We start from the raw sequence: 6,289 nt of genomic DNA on the forward strand, positions 1-6,289 counted from the left end.
CAAGTAACAGGGGCAAAATCTTGCATAGTCCCTGTGTCGTGCATTCAGGGACTGCTCGAACTGAAGGAGAATAGAAACACCAAGAAAAGCCCTCTGATATAGCCAATGGTAACAATATCACATGATAAAAGGACTATGAAGTATGTGGTGCACTGAAGACAAAAGCAGCAATGACAATGCATAAATCCTGCTCAACTTCTGAACAGACTGACTCACACTTCCCTCCCTATCTTCACACACACATACAACAGCCTGCCTAAAAGAATACTGTCCTTCAAGTATAAATAAAATTTCCTTCAGTGTCCACTGATACTCTACACACAATACATGGCACTCAATTAAATATTAGGACACACAAAAGCAGGATAAAAATCAGACTCGGAGATGATGGAACTATCAGTCAGGAACTTTATAATTGAGATCTTACAGAATCTAGTAGAAAGGGTGGATCAACACTTGGAAAATTTTACAGTAGAGATGAGAGTCACAGGAAAATTCTAGAAACAAATTACAGGTATCTAAGGTGAAGAATTTCTTTGATTGGCTCTTCAGCTGACTGGAACTGTTAAGTCAATAAGTGAATCTGAAGAACAGGTCAACAGAAATTAACTAATCTAAAACACAGAGAGGAAAAAAGAAAAAAAACACCAAAACAACAACAAGAAGGGATGCCTGGGTGTTTCAGTCAGTTAAGTATCTGACTCTGAATTTCCACTAAGGTCATGATCGGGGTCCTAAGATCAAACCGTGCATCAGGCTCTGCACTCAGTGGGGAGTTGACTTAGGATTCTCTCTCTCCTTCTCTCTCTGCCTCTCTCCCTGCTTGCATTCACCCTTTCTCTCAAAGAAAACACAGACACACACACACACACACACACGTGTGCACAACAAAAAACAATACAAGGCAGAACAAAGCATCCAAAAACTGTGAGGCAATATCAAATAGCATGATGTATGCAAATCTGGAGTCCCAGAATGAGAAGACAGAATAGGACCAAAAGAGTGCAGACATAATGGACAAGTGTTTTCCCAAATTAAAAGAATAAATAAATAAATAAATAAATAAAATAAAACCCACAGATCTATGAATAGTACAGAAACCTTAGCAGGATAAAATATTAAGGAAATCAGACCTGGGTATATTATACCTAAGCGGCTGAAACCCAGAGATAAAAAGGAAATCTTACAGGCATTAGGGGGAAAGACACATTACATATGAAGAAACAAAGATATGAATTTACTCAGACTTCTTTTTAGAAACCCTGTGAGTTAATTTCCTAGGTCTACTTCAATTACCACCAACCAGGCTGCTTAAAACGTGTATTCTCTTGCAGTTCTGGAGGTTAGAAGTCTGAAATCAAGCTGACAGCCAGAAGAGGCTCTGACCTTGGAAAGCTGTACAGAAGAATGCTTCTTCTGGCTTCTGGTGGTTGCTGTAATCTTTGGCATTCCTTGGGTTGTGGCTCCATGTCTTTAATTTCTGCAGCTGTATTCATGTGACCATCTTCTTCCTGAATGCTCAATGTGTGGGACTTATTATATGTAATCTTAATGTCCTCAGAAGACGTTGATGTACATATAGGTTTAAGGACTACTGTGTTAGACTGTGGCCCCATAAGGAGGAAAGGACCTAATGTGGTATCACTGAAGTCTGGCATTGTACTTACTAGTTATTTATGAGTGAATCAATGAAAGAAGGAAAGAGTTTTAGAAAAAAATTCACCCACTGTCATTTTAAATACAAATAATCAAAACCATTGTGTCCCAGCTTTTAGAATACTTATATTCTGGTTTTGTTTTGTTATTATTTCATGGACTCATATTCTGAGCTCTAAATTTTCAGTTCTGGTGAATACCCTATCTGTTTTAATGTGCTGTTTGAAAAGCAGTGTGAGGGGGGCTAGCAGTTGCATTTATGTTAATGATGAACTGTAGATACATAAAGAATGTATTGGTGAATTGATCCCTGTTTCTGGGCTTATGAGCTCATATATGCAATATATGAAAAATGACCATAATGAAGATGTTTTCTTTTCTAGGGGCCTTGTAGCTGTGTGTGATATCATGGCCCAAGGTGAGGGTGTCTTCATTTTAATGCCTTCTTTTGTCCCAGAGGCAATTTTTGCTTTAGTTACCCCAACTGACATTGGAATAGATTCAGTGATGTTTTATTCATGAAAGTAGATCTTGTGAATATAGCTCCCAATACACCAGAGAGACAAAAATATCACTACGATTGCACCTAAACTAATCTGTAGTTGTGTAACAAATTGACACATAAATTAAATTTTCACTGCTAATGTCTGCTTGACGCCATAATCATACTCCAGTTTGGAAATCTGCTAGAGTAATTAGTTTAACTCAGATTTGCTTGTCAAAGATCACTGGAAATAAGAAGACATCAGGACTTCAAGTCTTAAACAATATCCACCACACCTAGGGAAGCTTTTAAGGCTAAACCAACAACCAACCCTATGTCCATCCTTTTTTTTTTTTTTTTAAACACTTTAGTAAGATTTAATGAATGGCCAGTTACTTGATTTGTTTTCTTGAGACTTGAATTATCCCACTGTGGACGTGTGTCTATCATCTCACATTTGTTACATTCTTTATTGAAAAGTCATCATTAGGCTAGAAAACTTTCTGCTTTTCATGACTGATCTTTTAGGTGGTAGGGGAGTCCTCACTGAAACAGCGATTGGAAAAATCACACCCTTTCATCTTTGGTTTCATCTTCTGACAAAAAGAAGAATTGAGCTATTTTACCAGCTGTTGTGAACTGTTCAAATTTCCTCTGGGGAGAAAAACCAGTTGCTTTCAAAGCTCTAAGGAGTATTCAAAATGCTCCTGGGCTCAAGCAATGCAGACTTTTCAAAGACTGCTCTGGGTGCCTACAATAAAGTTTTAGCCACTGTGAGAACAATTGAAAGAAAAGCTTGTGGAAAATGCAGCCAAAATCAGGAAGACTATCTGTTTGTTTACCTTAAGTGTAGTGATATTGTTCATGGTCCTGATGAGGTAAAAGAAGACATGTGTGATCTCTTTCCAGAATTTCTGAACTCTCAAGTTAAAAATAGGATTTACTAATTCTTGCACTAGTCTCTAATTAATGGACTCTATCTCTAAAGAGTTGCTCTTTATTCTGTTTACAGGTTCTTATTTTGACAAGTTCATACCTTGTCTTCTGAATTCTGCACTTGCCATTCCAAATCTATCCTGCCTGCTCACATAAAAAATTAAAAAGTTAAAAAAAAAAAAAAAGCTTATGGTAGTCATTGTTTTCATGACAACATTCTGTGGTACACAGCCCTCTAGATGGTCTCCAATTATCCCCTTCTTCCAGGAGTCACACCCTTTTGTAGCGTTTTCTTATACTGACTTCAGTTTGCTCTGTGTGATCAGTAGTATATAACAAAAATGATGGTATGTCACGACTTTAAAAGATTATTGTTTCCCTTTTGTGTGAGATCTCTTGGTAGCTCTGTCACTTTCTGTCTCTGTCTCTCTGTCTCTGTCCCTACTGTCTCTGTCTATCTTTCTTTGCTTCCTCTAGGGGAAGCCAGGTACCATGTGGTGATGATGCTCGGGCAGTTTACAGAGAAGACCATGTATCAAGTTATTGAGATTTCCAATCACCATTACTGGAAAATAAAGGTAACATGTTGATAATATGGTTTATGTGAGAAAAAGGAAAGAAGTTCCAATCATCACAACCATATTAAAAATAAATAAATAAAATTTTAACAAGACCCTAGCCATGGAGCAAAGAACGGGAGAATGAATGTATTTCCAGATTAGGGATTAATAATAAATGATTATAGTAAATATGCGTTCATTTATGCTACTGTTTTAATTCAATAGCTTAAATCAGCAACAGACTACTGGTTCCTTTCATACCAAATAGGATGTACAAAAGTTAAAATATTTATCGGCTTGTTAAGTCTGTTCGATAATATTAACATATCTAAAGAAAAGGAACAAAGGATTCTCATTCACATAGTTACTTTGATAGAAGGACAGAAATACTGAACTCAGTAAGGGAGCATTTACCCTTATTCAGGGCAGAAGAAATCTTAATTTATACACTTTGAGTATTGTCATTGTCAAGATTTTCTTCTCCTTAAGACTCTGACTCTGTAGCTCTTAAACTTTATCGTGATTATTTTAGTTAAAGACCTTTGGTTGATTTATCGAATTTCTCTTGCCTTTATTATATTTTTAAAAAACAGACTTTCAGTTTAACTATTATTTGACTTGCTTCCTAACCTATTTATCAAGGCAGATTGTGGCTAAATAGGTGATGAAGACTGTTTCACTGTGTCTTACGAATTATCCAACACTCTGACTTTCTAATGACAGTTCCAGTGTGTGCTGGTGTATTATTGAGTGTTGGTTTCCTTGGTTCTCATAACATAAGGAACCCAAATCCTGCAATTTTTCAGCATATCTTACCTAATTTTATTTCTCAACAAATTCAGCACTGGTTTTCTCAGTAACATATACATGGCAAACGTCCACAGGGTGGATGTCTTTTATGGTGATGATCATAGTACCTTCCAATAGATAATTATCCATGTGCACATTTTATCTTTCCTACAGTTTTGTAAAGTGCTTGAGGACAGAGATTAATGTCTTCTACATCATTTTTGTGCCTCATGAACCCAGTAGAGTGTCTGGCACATAGCATGTTGCATACTGAATGTGTATGAGTTAATTGAAACTGATCAATTTCTCAGTGTTCGGCATCTAGTACTTAACGAGATGTCCTACACTTGAGCATAAATGAACAAACAGTCACAGCTTAACTACTGAAAGCAAACTTCAGAGAAATTTCTCTTCTGCATACTCTGAAGTGTCTTCTTCCTCTCTTCCTTGGGTGCTATCCTGTTAAAATGAAACGTTTTTCCCTTTGGGCTCATGGACCAGCAAAGCAGCATACTTAATTGTAAGACAGTGATGCCTGTTCTTGAAACTTCTTGGTCCTGAAGGTTTCTCATTTCTCTGCAGAAAAACATGTGAGATTCTAAGACAGAAAAGAGAGCAAATTCAAGAGGTAGAATGACTTTAAGGTCTGTCTTTTACCTGCCCATCAGTTTTTCTTGTTCTTATTAGGGAAATAACTTGTTGGCCAAGATTTATTTACTTAAACTTGGTATACAATTATAGTTGTCATTAATACACAAGCAGGGGCATACATTAGCCTTAGAATGTGGATACAGTCAAAGAGCTTTGCAGGGTATATCAGTTAATTCAGATGCAACAATCCTCTCTGTGTTCCATTCTTCCATTCTGTCATTCCATGGTCTAAAGCACACCACAAGGAGAAAATTACCCTAACCTTTACACCAGTTTCCTCTGAGAACAATGTATCAGATGACTTCCCTTAAGTTCAAGGGCTTACAGCTACTTTTACATCTTTTCTCCTATTGAATGTAATGTCCTCTTCATTCTCTTTCTCCACTCTGATTTTACGTATTTCAACCCTTCTTCCCCCCCATTGTGTTTATCAGTTTTAAAGCGTATGCTTTTCTAGAAAGAGTAATTGGTTTTGTTTCTTTTTGGTTCAACTAGTGATTTAATGTATTTTGAATATTCCTTCTTACTGCTTCATTTTTCTCTATAGCCAAACGGAGCATCTCAGACTCGTATCTGTTTTTGTTTTTGCTTTTTAAACAATTTTTATGCCCCCTTTTTCTTCGCTCAGTACCTCCTACTTCAATTACAGATGAAATTTGAATGACTCTCTTGACCACAAGCTGTCAGTGATTTTAGTTACCATCGGGGAGTTCACAGAATGAATGGGAAGCAAGGTCTGCAGAAAAGGCAGAGAAACAGACCAAGAACCAGAGTGTTAGAAACCCTCATCTCTTTAGAGCCCTGTAGAGCCCTGCCTCTTGTAGAAATAAACTTGATCAAATGATTCCCAGTTTGTGTGGTGCTCCTGTCTGTATCCAGAGTCCAAGGAGAAACCATCTGACTATGTTTAGTTCACATGCACATTCCTTGGCCACATTGGGGTACTTTGGGGGAAGCCCTAGGCAGAAGGAATAGCTTAAACTTTTTATAGCCAGGATCTCAAGATTTAGAGACCCGCCCAGACTATACACAATGTGGAAGAGCTAATACCCTCTCCAGTCGTCATTCCTCCCAGCTCTGCAGACTCTCTTTATTACTATGCTATATAAACTTTTCTGAGCTAACAGGCTAGTGAATACAATGAACTATATATCAAATGACTGCACTTACAATGAATCCCACTAAGAGAAACAACTGACATTGTGAAATACTT

The sequence above is a fragment of the Mustela nigripes genome, chromosome 2, assembly GCF_022355385.1.
Source record: "Mustela nigripes isolate SB6536 chromosome 2, MUSNIG.SB6536, whole genome shotgun sequence".
Classification (NCBI taxonomy): Eukaryota; Metazoa; Chordata; class Mammalia; order Carnivora; family Mustelidae; genus Mustela; species Mustela nigripes.